We start from the raw sequence: 16,601 nt of genomic DNA, 5'->3' as shown, positions 1-16,601 counted from the left end.
TTCTCCAAGTGCTTTAGGTGATGCTCATCCCATTTTCCCAATGCCAATTCCATCTGTATTTATATATATTCCATGGATAAACCAGGCACTGCTGCCACTGGAATGCACAGAAAGGGATTCACAGTTTTCCTGCAGGGATGGATGGGATGGGAATTAAACTTCCTGGTGATGGTGATGGGAATTAAGCTTCCTAATCCTGGCTGTGCTGCTCCTGGACCTGGGATTTGATGGGATTCCACGGGCTGGGTGAAGGTGGGAGCCGATCTCCCACCCAGGCAGCAGACATTCCCACCTCCCGGCTCTCCCAGCTTCCAGGAGCTGCTGGGGATATGCTTCCCTGCTCTTTCCCAGGAGAAAATTCTCTCATGATCCACCTGGGAAAGAGACACGGATTGGGCATTGGGAATTTGCCAGAAGGGCCAGGAGCCGAGTGGGGATCTCTGTGCCCACTCCAAGCCCTTTTTTCTTCCCTCTCCTTTTTCCCAGGAAGCTTTGAACACTCCCATCCCAGAGCCTGACTCGCAGCCTCAACTGTGCCGCTTTTCCAGAGGGCAGCAAGGGGGATTCTTTGGGATCGAAGGGGTGAAGGGAGGGAGAGAAGAGGAGGTTTGTGCCAAGCACCAAGTGGTGGCTGAGCAGCAGCGCCCCACGTGCTCCCAGACAAAGAGCAGGCAAGAGAGCTGATCCCAAACACATTGCCAGGGAAAGAGCACCCTTCGGGAGAGGAGAAGCCCGGCAGGGGAAGGGGGGAGGCACCGCTGACAAAACATCCAGGAGGCAGAAAAAATCCCCCCCGAAACTCCCTGTGTTCCGAGGCTGGGGCAGCAAAGCCCCGTGTGCAGCACCCGGCACGAAGAACCGGATGCTCCCTGTGATTCCTGGTGACACGCTGTACCCAGGAGCCGGGTTTGCTGCCGGGCTCCGTATTCCCAATCCCAGGCACATTCCATAAAGAAGCCAAGGCGAGGCAGACCGTCAGACAAAGGCTGCTGGGGCTCACTGAAATCATTCCCGAAATCAGTGGCCACATCCCAACTCCAGGAGCCTTTAGTATCCATCTACCGGCTCTGAGGGCCCTTTGTGGACACAGTTTGGTTATTCCAAGTGGCTTGGAATCAAAATTCCTTCTCCCCATCCCAATTTAAGTATCTGGAGTCTTTTGTTTCTTCCTCGGTTTTGTTGTTTTCCATATAAAATACCCGAGCATCTCCCAAGTATTGCTGTGATGGATGGGGGATTAGGCCTAACTTTGGGAAGGACTCGGAGCTGGGTATTCAAAGATCACGGATAACCCTCCGCTTGGGAATACCGGACCTAAGTCAGGATTGAAACCACAATGAAATCCAAACAGGGAATCCACGAGTTCAACACCGAGATGGGACAGTTCAATCCACGTCTGCTTCCCATCACCCCGAGAGGGCCGGGAAGTCTTTGGGAACAACGAGCGGCAGGGACTGGGGGGGCAAAAAATTCCCGAAAGGAACCAAGGGCTGAGGGGAGCGAGCGGGAGCACCTGAGGAGCCCCTTTGCCATCGTCTCAGCCGCAGCTTAATTTGAGTTTGGGCAGAAATATTTACCCCGGCACCAAAATAAACCCCCCGCAAATTACAAGTTGTCAGGGCTCGGCCGCGCTGCGCCCGTGTGGGGGAGGAACAGGGACCGCCGGAGACGTGAATCATTCCCGGTAATTTGAGTGTTTCCATGACATCAATGGGCACCCGGCCAGGGCTCTGTCGAAGGCTTCGAGGTACCAAAGCGGCTCCGCAGCCAGCGGGAGATTGACTTGGCTTTTTTTTTTTTTAGGTTTTTGCTCCTCGGGAAAGATTTCATCTCCAGCGGCCGCTTCTCCCACCGAACCCGGCGCTACGGAGCTCCGGAGCGAGTTTTGAGGCGGCCACTGGGAGCTTCCCAAAAGCCACCTCCTCCACACCCCACACCTGGGCAGAACTCCGGGAACTGTTAAAAAGCCCCAGCTGCAGATTCTGTGGGGATTCTGTGGGGATTCGGTAGGGATTCTGTGGGGATTTTGTGTGGATTCTGTGTGGAGATTGTGTGGAGAGTTTGTGGAGAGTTTGAGGATTTTCCCCTCACCCGTAACCATCAAACCATTCCCGGTGGGCCGAGGGGGAACGTCTTCCCTATAAATTATCCATTCCCAATTACCTCCGCTCCCGTCGCTCCCGCGGCACATCCCAAAAGCCCTGTGACAACACCCGGCTCTTTAAACAATGACAGCTCGGGCGAGAAAAGCCGCTCCTCAATTTGCCCCCGTTTCCCGGGAATTCAGCGTTTTCCGAGGGTCGGGACGGCGGAAGGTGCAGGTGCCCCACCGGCTGCGGGAGGGTTCGGGGGAAAGCAAAGCGTTCAGCGCCGTGGCTTCCCGCCGCATCCACTGCGGAATTTTCGAGCCAAGCCTCCAGTACTAGAATGCGGCAGCCGCTGCGGATATTTTTTGGCACAAAGACAAGGGTGGCAGTGCCAAAGCCCCATGGCTAAAACTCCTCAAAAGAGGCAGGAGCGGAGCATTCTGCGCTCCCACTTTTCCTGGCTGAGCGGCCACGGCCGCGTTTTCCCGGAGAAAAGGCCCCACTCGCTGGATTTGGGAAAAAAAAACCTACGCCATGGGGGGAAAATCGCCAGGGTGGAAGGGGGAGAAGGGCCGGGGTGGATTTTTAGCTGTGCCAACGTGCTGAGAATTCCCGGCTCGGCACTCCGGAGAATCTGGGGCTGGGGGAACAAAGCTCTGCCTGGAAGTTGGCCGGCACGGGGAGGAAGTTTGGGTGGGTTTGGGGAAGGCAGGGAAGCGCCGGAGCGTGGGGGGAATCTCGGGATGTTCAGTGAATGGCCACAATGCCAATCACCGCACAGACAAAGGGAGAACTCCGAGCCGCTCCCGCTTGCCTGGCACACTCGGAATTGTGACTCCCTGCTCCCTAAATACCTCCGGGAAAAAAGCTGCCTTCTCTTCCCGGAACCCCTTTCTCATGAAATTTTCCTTGTGCGCTTTTGTTATAAAAGCAGCCCGGTCCAAATCATTCGATAAATCCATAAAGAGCCACTCGAACCACGGTGGGCTTGGAAAAACTGATTAAATCCAGGAGGAAATAGAAGCAACTTCCAAAGGATAAATGCAAGTCATCCCAATCCCTGCCCTGGAGAAAGGGCACCTTGGCTGTTTTCTGGGAAGCAGGATGAGAGGGACGAGGCAACTCTTCCATAAGCAGAGAAGAGGAAGGGAAATTAATTCTCTCAAATATTTTAATTCAATATTTCCCTTGATTTCATATTGAAAATAATTTTTAAGAGAAGAATTCCACTGCAATATTTTAATTTGGGATTTGAGGCTTGGTCAGGCAGGAAAACCTGACTGGGGACAACAAAAATAGGCCTTTTATCAGGCATTGGAATTTTAATGGCTCCAAATAGATTTTGCTTAAATGTATTTGTTATTTTATTCCTGGATTTTCAGCATTTTGGATAGTTAAGGATCATTCCCTCCGATTTCCAACAGCTCAACCGGGAATGGAGCCCTATCGATTCCCTTCACTGGCAAATTAAACACAAATTAAAGACAAATTTAATGCCAAATTAAAGAGGAATTCCAAAATCAGACCAGGAATTAAGCACCACGGAGCTGGGAAATATTTGGGATGAGCTCCTGAGCAAAGGGAGAACGGGATGAACTCCCCAGACCCCCGGGAATGGACACACAGGTGCTGCTGGCTGGAGCACAGGGAATTTGTGGGAAGCATCAAACAGCAGAATTCTACCTCAATCCCTGGCTTTGCATGCCATATTTTCTGAAACTGGGCTGCAGGAGATGCAGAGTGAACATCTCCTCATCCCAAATTTCCTGCCACCGGGATGGGCTCCGCTCACTGCCAGGTTATCCATCAAAAAAATAGGAATTTGTTTTCCTGAGAGATTAAAACCCTGTCTCATTTCAGCAGAAAAATCAACTTGAAAATTGTAGGGAGTTAGGAATTACCCAAGGAAAACCTCCTTGAAATAAGTGGGAATTTTAGGCCATTTATCCGATACCTGTGAGCACCTCACCCATGGAGAAATATAGCTAGAGAAATATAAACTAGATATCAAATACCATTTTATATCAATATAATTTATATCTATAAATACAATTTCTATATGTCCTGCCCTCTCCGTGGACACCTTCCCAAGGGCTTCCTATTAAAAATGGAATTACGAATGGAATCAGAATTCCAAACATCCCACCTATGTTCTCAGCAGAGGAGCCAGTGCAGAGTTTTCCTATTTTTCCACAACTTTGGAATATTCTGTTCTTTAAAAGAGAAAGGGGGAAAAAATACTGGAAAAAAAGGGGGGCAAAAACAGCGAAAAAAGGGGGGAAAGGGTGGAAAAAAAGGGGGAAAAAGAGAAAAAAGGAAAAAAAAGGGGAGAAGGGGGGGAAGATAAAATCAATAGGAAACAGCTTCCCGTGAGTGGAATTTTTTTGGAGTCCTACTGGAAGCAGCAGCATTCCTGGCACCAGGACTGACAGCTGGCTGGGGCTCGGCCCCTCTGTGCTCCGCTCGCCGTTCCGAGCGGCTCCGGAGGCTCCCGGCGGATCCCGGGGCAGCTCCCGCGGGCTCGGGACTGGCACAGGGACAGGGAGCCCGTGGCATCGTCCCCTCGGAGCAGCCGGGGGGCCACGTGTTGTTCCTGCTCTCCTGGGGTTTAGGGGCCGGTAAGCCTGGCTCGGCTAAGCCTGAGCCGGGTTATCCAGCCCCGGCAATAAATCCGGGAGAAATCTCGTGGATTTGGGGCAAAGATTGAGATAATGGGCATGAAACAACAGGAACCCCATGGGGTCTGATCCACGGGATCCATACACCGGACACAAAGCTCAGGGAAGGCATCAATCCTGAGGATTTCAGTGGGAATTCAGCACAGCACGAGGGGAATGGGATGTTTTTACTGGGAATGAGGAATCTGGCCCTTTCCTGATGCCCAGGAAACACAGAGGCGTCTGGCAGAGCCATTCCGATGCCACAGCCAAAGGCAGGACAAAGGGACAAAATTCCAAGGAAATCAAATCCCGAAACCCATGGGACAATAAAGCTACAGAGTGTGAACCGAAAGCAGGGAATGCCGGGGTGGAAGGGGGGCTTCAACACCGACTCACTGGTTAAACAGGGAAAGTTAAATCCCCAACATCCCAAAATTCCTTCCTTGTACATACAACATCCATGGATCCCTGTCTATCCATAAATATGAGACCAACCAGCTTTGCCTGGCCCATGGAATTCAAGGACAGGGTTGGGCCCGACCTCCACAACCCCTCCTGTGCTTATTCCTCACTCCATGAAAATTCCAGACTAAGATTTTTTAGCACTGCCCACAATTCCTGAAACAGGGAATCCAAAATTCCTGAAATAGGGAATCCAAACCAAAAGACCAAGGCAAATTGCTCCCTGGATTTCTTTAATTGATCCAATCCCGGTGCTGGTTATAGGGACATCTGGGATTTCTCCGTGTGCTTTTCAAACTAAGTAAGTGGCAAAACTGGCCTTGGAATTGTAGAAATGATGATATAAACAGGGAATGTGGAGGAGCAGATTCTCCCAGATTTATATTAAACTGTCCTTTAGTCCCACAGTTTGACAACCAATCCATAATATTCCAGGGATTTCAGGGATTAATAAACTGCATATCAAACCCGGGCACTAATTGAGAGCGGAATAATGAACTGCCCTAATTAAATTAGGGATTTGCTGGAACAAACCGACGGTTTCTTCCCACTCTAATGGAAAAAGAGGGATATTTAAGGAGGTGGGGAAGCCCTAAAGATTCCTCGGAATCACAGGGCCCGAGGCCACCCCAAGGGCCTCATGAATCTGAGATTCCACGATGGGAAGGAGAATTCTGGGAGACAATCCTTCATTTGGAGTCACTCTCTAAACACCTTTAGTCTCCTGTTCCTCCTCGGTGTGGAATTCCAGGCAGGAGGAGATAATGAGGATCATCTCGGCCTGAACACCTGGAAACAGGCGGAGACAGGAGGAAAATTCCAGGAAAACATATTTATAGTGGTTTATCCTTCTTATTCCAGGGATATATCAGGGAAAATGGGCTGGGAGGGAGAGAGGTGTCAGGAAAGGGAATATAATAAAAATCCAAAGGGCTATTTAATAGTAAAGAATGAAAATGATAAAAAAGGAGCAAGGTTCCATAAAAATCCCAGACAAAAGCTTGTTGGAATGACATTCCAGCCCTGAAGGAACATTTAGGGATTGAGTGGATATGAGTTTATCCCAGCTGAGTCTCCAAGAGGAGATTGGGATACAGCACTAACCCTCCACCTTAGTTCAGGAGATCATTATCCCATAGCTGGAAAACTGAGATTCCACCAGGATCCTTTAAAAGAAGGAAGATAAGGATCCAAAGGCATGGGATGGAGAGGGCAGGAGAAACCCTCCTCCAGCTCCAGTCTGGGCTCCAAAGCTCGGCTCTGTAAGCCAGGCCTGCCTGGAAGGGTTGATTCCCAAGCCAACCCCGCTGGATGTGACCATGGATACAGACCTCCTGGAACAGATTTGGGATCAACACCTTCTCATGACAACCAGGGAAATTCTTTCCCAAAGGGACCAGAGAGGTGCAACCTCAAGATTTTGGTGTATTTAGGATGGTACAGAAGGGCCAGGGAGCTTTTCCAAGGGAAGATTCCATGCCCATGGCAGGACCTTGGAATGAGAGGGTTCCTTCCAACCCCAACCATTCCAGGATTCCATGATCCCAGGGACCTCAGCACCCACAGCAACATCCTCACAGCAGAGAAGGAAAGAGACATTCCTATGAAAATGGAAATTATGCTCATGTGGAGATTAAAGCCTCAGTTTGTCATTCCCACACAAATCCTATTTATTTCTAATAGTTTTCAATCTATAAAAGTCAAGTTCCAAAAACATGGGATTGGTTTTTGTTCATTTTGCCTTTAAAACCCAACATTTGGGATCATATGGATCAGCTCAAGGGACAGCACAAACCCCAAGCTTCCCAGGGGCTGGGAAAGCAGCTGGAATGGTGGGATAAACCCCAAAGAACAGGCTGAGATTCCAAGAGTGCCCGGTCAGGAATGCCAGTGGAGGGCACGCACCCCCTCACCAGGCCCGCACACGTGGGAACGGACAGAGAATTCCCAGAGAATTTGGGAATGATTTGGGCTGAGACTCCATAGAAACTGCTCATAGAGAGGGATCCGGGGAGACCTTGGAGCAAATTCCAGGGCCTACAGGGGCTCCAGGAGAGCTGGAGACGACTTGGGATAAGGGATGGAGGGACAGGCCACAGGGAATGGCTTCCCACTGGTTTAGATGGGATATTGAGAGGGAATTCCTGGCTGGGAGGGTGAGGAGGGGCTGGGATGGAATTCCCAGAGAAGCTGTGGCTGCCCCTGGATGGCTGGAAGTGTCCAAAGCCAGGTTGGAATAACCTGGGATAGTGGGAGGTGTCCCTGCCCATGGAATGAGATGATCCTTAAAATCCCTTCTATCTCAAAGCATTCCACAGTTCTCTGAAGCACCAAGGAGACTCATCCACTGCCTCCTCCAACCCCGAACTCCTGTGAGTGATTCCCTATCCACAGAATCGCTCCCACACCCACAGCCCTTTACCCCACAGAGCTCCTTATCCCACAATATCCCTGTCATTTAGGTTGCAGTATCCCTGGAAGCCGCCCTGATTCCCAAGGTCTCCTTGGAGGCAGCTCCGTTCCGTGGAGGTCACGGGGAGCCTCCTGGTGCCGGAGCGGGAATGCCGAGGCTTCCCTGTTCCCGAGCCCTCTCCCTCGCCCCAGTGGCACAGTCTGTCGGGCCCGGACGGACGGAGCGGCCGTGACATCCCGCCCGGCAGGGCAGCGGCCGGGAGAGTGCCGGGAACGTTCCTGCCATATAGGTCACCCTCTCCGGGGGAACGGAGCGCGCGGCTCCGCTCGGCGGCTCCGGCCCAATCCCTCATCCCGCGGCCCCGGAGCTCCAGGGGAAATGCAAGAGAGGAGCCGAGTGCTCCGAGCGAAAATCTGCTTCCAGGACAATCCATTATATCTGACAAGTTAAATGTTCCATGGGAGACCATATGGCACCGGAGCGGGGCCGACGCCGGAGCCGGGAAACTCGGCAAATGCATCACAATTAAGGAGTCGCACTCACGACTTTCCCTGGATGGACTCGCATTCCATTCGGGAGACTGGGGAGGCCTTCCCGTGTTTTCCAAGTGCTTTCGGGCCCCCACAAGAATTTTGTCCCCAAATTCCGGGGTTTAGGTGCACCAAATTCCCGCTCCAGGAATGGCTCTGCCTGGGAATTGGCTAACTCCGGGACATTCCCGTTATTAACAGCCACAAGCCCAAGGATAACAAGGATAACAAACGTCTCCGAGCACCCCGGTCCATAGAAGGTGTTCCTTCCATGGCAGGGCTGGAGTGGGAGGAGCTTTAAGGTCCTTCCAACCCGACCCATTCCAGGATTCCATTCCTAAAGGCCAAGGAAAAAATAAAGCCGGCAAAACAGAAGGAAACAGCCCCAAACTCCTGTTCCGTGGGGATGAGTCGCCACCAGGAATGTCGTCCCAGGGACGCCAGTTTCCACAGGATTATCAAATCCTGAATAATCAAATATGCAAATGAGCCCTTTCTAGTCACCGCCTGTCTCCCAAAGAGCCCAAATCCCAGGTATTGATGAGGTTTCCCAACTCCTGCTCAGCATGGCCTGGGAATACTGGCTGACCCTCCCCTATGGAGATCGATCCCAGATCACACCCATAACAAAGGTATCAATTAGCAGGGGGGAATATGCAAATGAGCTGCCTGTAATGAAGTCCTGAAATCATTTGGTGCTGAAAACAGGAGCTAGGGTTTCCAGAATTCCCTGCGGGGAATCTCTTCCATGAGAGGATGGAAGGACTTCCAGAAGCTGCTTCAGGATTGATTTTCCCACTGTTTTTAAGGCTTACATTCCCAAAATTCTTGCATTCCACCTGGATTTTGCCAGGATTCCCTTCCAGGGCCAACACTGGGAGGAGCAGGAAGGTTCTGGGGAATATTGGGAATTGCTTCATGGAGAACCTTGGTTGTACTGCCTCACAGGATTCCCAGGAAAGCCCATTCCCAGCTGATGTTTTGGGATGGAAATTCAAGTTATAATCAGAATTTATGTCAGGAGATTGGGATTTAAAAAATCATTAATAGGAATAAGAGTCACTTAATTGAATAATTATTGAATATTGATTAAAAGTTTATTAAACAATTAGTCTCATTCCTTAAGGAATTTTTCCAATAGGAATTTGGGCAGATGGGAGAATTTAATATTCCAGAATAATGGATTTATTTGTTAGTTGTTATTTCTTACAAGAAAAGAAGAAGTAAAATATTTTGGGGACAACACTGTTGGATTTGATCCAGAATCGGGGCCGCCCTTGGCTCTCCCATGGGAAAACCTCCTGGATGCAGAGGCAGGAATGGAGCGACCCCACCTTCCTTTGGGATGTTGAAAATTTCAGATGGCTTTATTTTGGGTTGCAATTGCACTGGTTTTCCCCCAAAAAATTCCAGGGAATCCTCCGAGGACGCAGCTTTTAAACCATTTCTTGTTTAATTGGGCACATCCCAATTATTTGGCTCCTGCAAACATTCCTGGCATCCCTGAGCCACTGGGAAGAGAAATGGTTGGAAATGGATGTTTCCTTTAATAGGGAATTTTTAGGGGTTTGTGGAATATCCTAATTCTTACAGCATCATGGAATAAACTCACTGCACCAGGATATTTCATTGGTTATCCATAGCCATGGATTCCATGGAGCAGAAATGGGAGCGGGAAAGAGGAATCCAGCTGAACTCACCCTTGGAATAAAGCTCTGGAGATGCCACTATCAATCCTGATCGATGCTGAATTCCTGATTAAATGGAAAACCCAAGGAGCTGCTAAATCCAGGGCTGAACTTCCACATTTTATTAGAAAATTGGGAATTGTGGCCGGGGTTTATTTCCCAAATTCCCTGTTTTCTGAGCCATTAAGGAGATAAAAACTTTAGGGAAGGATTTATTTTCCTTCATCCATGATTTTAATAAAAGATGTTGAAAAAGAAGGGAAAACAAATTAAAAAGGGAAAAATTGGAATTATTCTTTGTTTTCTTATTAAGGAGACAGTCCAGGGGATTTATCCTTTACCAGGGTTTGGAAAAACCTGGGATAATTCCCTCTTCTTCCCTGCTAAAGCACTGGATCCCATGGGAATCCCACAGCCTGCCGGGATGGGGCTGGGAATGGGCTTCACTCCCCCAGGTATTATCAAAATTACCCAATTATTTCACTTCATTTATATTTATTCTATTCCTTTAATCCATTATATTCCCTTTTCCCCTTGGAAACCACCCCTAAATTCTGCCACCTCTCTCTCAGGCCTCATCCCATTCCAGACCCCATTGCTACCCACTCCCTATAAATTAAATCAAATTAAATAATCATAGGAAAACCACCAATAATACATTAATTTTTAAGGATATATTTTGTAAGGAGCTTGTGGGATATTTATTGAGGTTGGATATTGTATTCCCAGTTTTTTTGGAGCTTTTAAATCCAAATATTCCTCACCTTACTCCTGCTCAAAGGGACTATTTCCATCTATCCAGCTCCTTACAAGGCAAACCCAAATTCCTGGTAGAAAACAAGGATTAACTGGATTTTATAGGAAATGTGTCTTAGCAGAATCATTCCCAGTTTCCAATGGCAAAGGAACAACCTGTGCAAATATATTCCTTATAAAATAAGGATTTGGGGGGAAATTTCTTGGTTGATTCTGATTTTTTACCCAAATCTGGAATTTTTAAAATGAAACCATTTTGTGTGGAGACAATTAAATGTGGATTTGACTTATTTTATCCCTCCTCATTCCCAGGGTTTTTTTAATCCCAGATTTTTCCTAATCCCAGATTTTTATTCCTGAGCCCAAAAACATGAATTTGGGGGGAAAAAAGGACCCAATCCCAGTTTTATTGTATGGAAGGGAATGAAAAAGCTCCGAGAAATGCCGGGATGAACGGCTCCATTCCGATTGTTTACAGGTGCCACTGCACCATCTGCCTGGGCATTCTGCCCATCCAAAGGGAAATTATCCCGGAAAAATAAACCCGGATCATTTAAACCTCCCGAATTCTTTGATATTCAAATATAAATCAAGTTCTAAAGTTTGAGATTAAAAAGTGCTTAAAAATGGAATTGTTTGGGCAGAATTGATGTTCAAATCGATGGGAAAGAGCTCTTCCTGGAACTGGGAATGGTGGAATTGCTCTGGATCAGGCGGCTCATCCCTGTGAGCAGCGTCACCTTTTTCCTCCTCATGCTTCCCATTCCCATTCCCACAAGGATACTGGTTTGGAGGGAATAATAAATACAAACAATCCCAACACCAGGAATTGCAATTCCCTGTTACTTTCTTTTCCTTTGGAATTGTGTTGGCACCAGAGGACCGTGGGGAGCCCACGGCATTTTCCTGACACAGCCCCACCAACAGCAGGACGGGGCAAAAGGTGGAATTCTTGGAGTCCCTATAAGGAACCAAAGGGCAGAGGAAGGGCTGAGAATGCCAGAAATAAGGAGCAGGAGCAGCTGGGGCCGGATCCTGTCCCAAGGAACAGGAGCATGGATGGATCCTGAACCAAGGAACAGCAGGATCACGGCCGGATCCTGTCCCAGATGCCATCCCAAGGAACAGCAGGATCACGGCCGGATCCTGCTCCCCACACCGAGCCACCACCCCAGCGATGCCGACGGATCTGTCCAGGCATGAGGAACCCGTGGATGCAGCCGGGAATGAACTGGATAAGGCCAGGAGAGAACACACCGGCAGCGCCTCGTCCCCTCCGAGTTCACTCGCACACAGGGAGAACCAAAGGGAAAATAAAGGGGAGGGAAAAGTTTTCCTGCAATTCCCGTATTCCTGCCGGGGTTGTTTTTCTTCCCTGTTTTTTTGGGAGGGGGCCAGGGCTGGAAGGAGTTAACGGCTCCCTCCCCTTCATTTGCATCTGGTGCTTTTAGTGTGTGTGTGTGTTGTGGTTTTTTTCCCTTCCCTGAAAAAGTTGGCAGAGCCGCCGATTTTCCATAATGCAAGCATTTGGGAATTGTGAGCGGAATGAAACCGATCCAATCTCCTGACTGCGACATGAATTTTCATTAATTACAACCTTGTCAGCAAAAGCATTATCAAAGCTGAATATGAAAATGCTAATGAGCGCTCATTTGCATATTTTTCTTTGTTGGAATGTCATTAATTATTACATTTTATGATGATGAATGCAGCTGTCGAAGCTCTCCGATGCATAATTAGCCATCAGAATGCCAGGAGCCGATCAGCACTTTTGGGGCAAAAGCAGAAAAAATAGGCAAAAAGGCGACAACCCCCCGACCGTCCCCGCAAACGCCGAGGCGAGCCCCCCGAAGGGCGTCCTTCCCCGGCGCGGGAGCGGCGGCGGTGGGATGGCTTTCTCCCGCTTTTACACGGAATTATTTGGGATTTTTTTTTTTGTCGTCGTCGCAAGCGGAGCTCTTAATAAAAAAAAAAAATCGTTATTCCAGCTTAATTAATGCCACGCTTAATTATACCGCCATGATGTCAGCGGTTTTAATTAAGCGCTGGCGCGGGGACAGAGAGCTCCCCGCCGCAGTAAGAGTCGCGGGGCCGGGCCGGCAGCGCGGGGCGCGGGGCCGGGGCGGGCGCGGGCCGGGCGCGGAGCGGAGCGGCGGCGCGGGGAGGGAGGGAGAGCGGAGCGGAGCGGAGCAGATGGGCCCCTTCCACATGAGCGGCGCGATCAATCACAGCTGAAGGGCCCAGGTGCGGCGCAGCCGCGCGGCGACGCCCCATTTCACAGTCTGTCACACTCCACACGGCCCGCAGCGCCCGCCCCCGGCCCGCCGCGACCCGCGACCCGCGACCCGCGACCCGCGACCCGCGACCCGCGACCCGCGACCCGCGACCCGCGACCCGCGACCCGCGACCCGCGACCCGCGACCCGCGACCCGCGGCCGGCCCGGGCAGCGGCGGGGAGCGGGGCACGGCACTCCGCGCGGAATCCCTCGGGGGGCGTGGAACGGTCGGGTCGGGAGGGAGGTCAGGGATCGGCTCGTTCCACCCCCCTGCCGCGGGCAGGGACACCTCCCGCCAGGACGGGGTGTTCCGAGCTGGCCTCGGACACCGCCGGGGATCCAGGGGCAGCCATCCCTGATGGCATTCCAGGGGAACGCCATCCCAGCCCCTCACCACGCTCCCAGGTAGCAATTCCTGCCCAATATCCCATCGAAACCGGTGGGAAGTCACTCCCTGTGTCCTGTCCCTCCATGCCTTGTCCCTGATCCCTCTCCAGCTCTCCTTTAGCCACTGGAAGGGGCTCTAAGTCTCCCTGGAGCCTTCCCTTCTCCAGGTGGACACCTCCGAGGACGAGCACAGACCTCGTGGTGCACATGGATATCATGACCCACCTAATTCCCACTCTGAGATATTCCCGTAGGGCTCCAGCACCCTCGAGCCCCCCCTTCACCCCAGATGGACACCAAGGAGGGACCACATTCCAAGCACTGCATCCCTGCTCCTCCTTCCTGAGCCCCAGGAAAGGGGAATGCTGCAGGAAGGAGGGATTTTCACCTATTCCATGGAGGAGCAGCTGTGAGTGACATTGGCACAACACTGTCCCTCGTCTCCTTCCACCTGGATGGAACAGGGATGAATCCAGGGCATGGCACGCACCTCAACCTGAGCGTGACCTGCCCACTTCCCAACAAAGGCTGGGAAGATCCACAGAAATGTCAGCCAGCTGTGGCTGCATCATCTGGACAACCGGAGGGGGGAGAGAGACAACTTGTCTTTGGAAAACCAACCGGGAAAAAGCCCTTTGGAAGCTTAAAGAATAAAGAGATGAAGGATCAACCCCCCTGTGGTGACCTGGGGGATGCACCCACATCCCGATGGGATTTGGGGATACCTGCTCCCTATCCAGAAACTGCAGCAAGCAAAACTAAAGCTCCCAAAATGGAAACAAACCCCTTTTTTTTCCTCCAGAATTTCTCTGGAAGTTGTCTGAGCTGCAACAGCTGCTGCATTAATAATATAAGGAAAAATGGGATTTCTGAGAGGATTCAAGGAAGACACAAAGGCACTGAGCTGAAAAGGCCCCGTTCTCCAAACTAACCAATTATTAATCCCCTGCTTTTCCTGGGAAGGGCTGGAAGGGGTTTGTGTCACTCTCACCCTCCAGGATCCCCCCATTGGCAGGGATAAATCCCCCTTTTTTGGCTCCAGCACAAGAAGCAGATGTGAAGGGCTCCTTTCAAATGAAATTCCCCAAAGCTGAGCTGATGCAGCTCCACATCAAAGGCACCCAAACCCCATCTCCTCCCCCTTCCCAGATAATTGCAGGGATCTGGTGTCCTTTGGAAAAGGTAGAGCTCCAAGTCAGGTAAATAATGATGGTGGGTTCCCTCTGCCCCAGCCTCTGCTGCCTCCACTTCCCAGGGCTGGGAATTCTCTCCTGTATTCCTGCAGATCCCTTTCCTGGCAGAGAGGAGCATCCCAGGAGGGATGGAGGGACAGGACACAGGGAATGGCTTCCCACTGGTTTAGATGGGATATTGGGAAGGAATTCCTGGCTGGGAGGGCGGGGAGGCCCTGGCACAGATTGCCCAGAGGGGCCGTGGATTCCCCATCCCTGGAATTTGTTCCAGGCCACGTTGGAGCAACTTGGTCTATGGAAGGTGTCCCTGCCCATGGCAGGGGTTTGGAATGAGACGATCCTTAAAATCCCTTCTATCCCAAACCATTCCGTGGTTCTATGATGGAGTTTTCCAGGTCCACATTCCCATATGATTCCTATGACATATCTAAACCTCTCCAAGTTCATAATTCATGAATCAGCACTGCAGAAGGACCCATATTCTGCAATATCCCTCTCCACCCTCCCAGTGCAGCCAGAGGAGATGGATAATTATCCCTAATGAACCCCAGCACAGACTGGACTCTGTCCACCCACCCTGTATCTCCCACTGGGATTTGTTCCTTGGATTCCCTTGCTGACCTTGGGAAGTCACAGCTTTACGGCCCTTAATTGAGGAAAATCCGCTCCTCCCACCCCAGCAGGACCTTCCCGTGGCCAAGAGGGGCTGAAATTTCTGTAATTCCTCTAAATGGGCAACAATGGAGCTGGAAATGGAAAATGAGGGATCTGGAAGGAAGGAGCAAGCGGGAAAGCAAGAATGTGCTCCACATTCCTTTGTCCTTTTTGCCTTCCACTCTTAGCTCTCTCCCTTCCTGACTCCTCTGTCCTTCATTATCCCCTTTCCTGTGGTGATGCTCCAAACTGGCAAAAATTCCCAACTGCACAGGCGTGGAAACTGGCCCGAATTCCAAATATAATCCCAAATCTAGGCCAGGGGTATATTTGGCAAACACAAATCCCTGCCAGATTTACACAGCTCTAATAATAAGGTGACGAGGACCGTGGCAGGATTAGGGACACGGCTCCCTCGGCCCTCCCAGAGTGCCAAAAGAGTTTCCTTTGACTTCTATTCACCCTTCCCAATGGATCTCACACCATCAACTCTGGGGGGCGGGAACTGGGAGGGAAAAGAAACTCCCAAAAGACCAACCAACCCTATTTTGGGACTGGGGGAGCTTGGATGTGCTGTTTCCCATCAGCTCCAGGATGTATTGCTCCCCATTAAGCAGGAACACAAGTCCACACTAAGCATGGAAGACACGAGGAGGCTCCCAGCATTCCTAATGGATTTCCACAGCCCAGGTTGCCATTCCCTTTGGAGCCCATGTTCTGTTCCATGCACCAGGGAAGCTGCAAGTTCCCACCACCCTCTTTCCTTCCTTATCCATCACTAAAATCCTTTTTACATGTTTAAACCTCCTAAAATCCCTCATGACCCTCATTCCCATCCCAGACCATCCATCTCCGGTCAGGAGGAGAGGGACATCCCCTTGTGCCACATCCACAACTGGTGCATGCCCAATCCTTGAATGTCCAAGGCCAGGTTGGACAAGGCTTGGAGCAACCTGGGCTATGGAAGGTGTCCCTACCCATGGCAGGGGGTTGAAATGAGATGATCCTTAAAATCCCTTCCAATCCAACCCATCCAGGATCCTTTAAAAAATAAACTGTATTAGGAGGAACTTTTTAGGGTTTTTGTAACTAGAGGAACCGTGTCCCAATGCCCATGTCCAAGCCAGGTCCAAGTGCCCATTCCAATGTCAAGGGCTCGTCCCTGTGGCAGGACTCTCCCACCCGGATCCTACTGGATTTTCTCTTCCCTCCCTTTCAAGTGCAGCCTGTTCCCCTGAGCCCTGTCTCCTCAGCAAATCCCATTACACGATGGAACAAATATGTGGAGGGAACAAGCCGAGCTTCAAAGCCCAGGCCCTTCCCAACATTTTCCAGGTGTGCGCCACATGAGCGGAGCCCGGGATCGTGACTGCTGGGGGGGGTGATGACAGCTCCTGAGAACGGGATCAAAACCATCCCACATGGAAAAAGAATATCAAAGCCAGGCACAGACTCGCTCTGCCAGGCAAAGAGGGGGGGCTGACTCCAAGAAATC

At 50.7% G+C, this 16,601-nt stretch overlaps 1 protein-coding gene across 28 annotated transcripts in view; it reads right to left on the bottom strand.

The window, feature by feature from the left end:
- The window catches only part of TCF4 (transcription factor 4), a 121,521-nt gene that overhangs the window by 58,613 nt on the left and 46,307 nt on the right, over positions 1–16,601 (bottom strand). The gene's annotated exons all lie outside the window — the stretch shown is intronic.

The sequence above is a fragment of the Manacus candei genome, unplaced genomic scaffold (genome assembly GCF_025592945.1).
Source record: "Manacus candei isolate 608988 ecotype Guabito, Panama unplaced genomic scaffold, ASM2559294v1 h1tg000163l, whole genome shotgun sequence".
In the NCBI taxonomy this organism is placed as follows: Eukaryota; Metazoa; Chordata; class Aves; order Passeriformes; family Pipridae; genus Manacus; species Manacus candei.
Note: the sequence above shows the minus strand (reverse complement) of the source record. Positions and strands in the feature narration are given on the sequence as shown.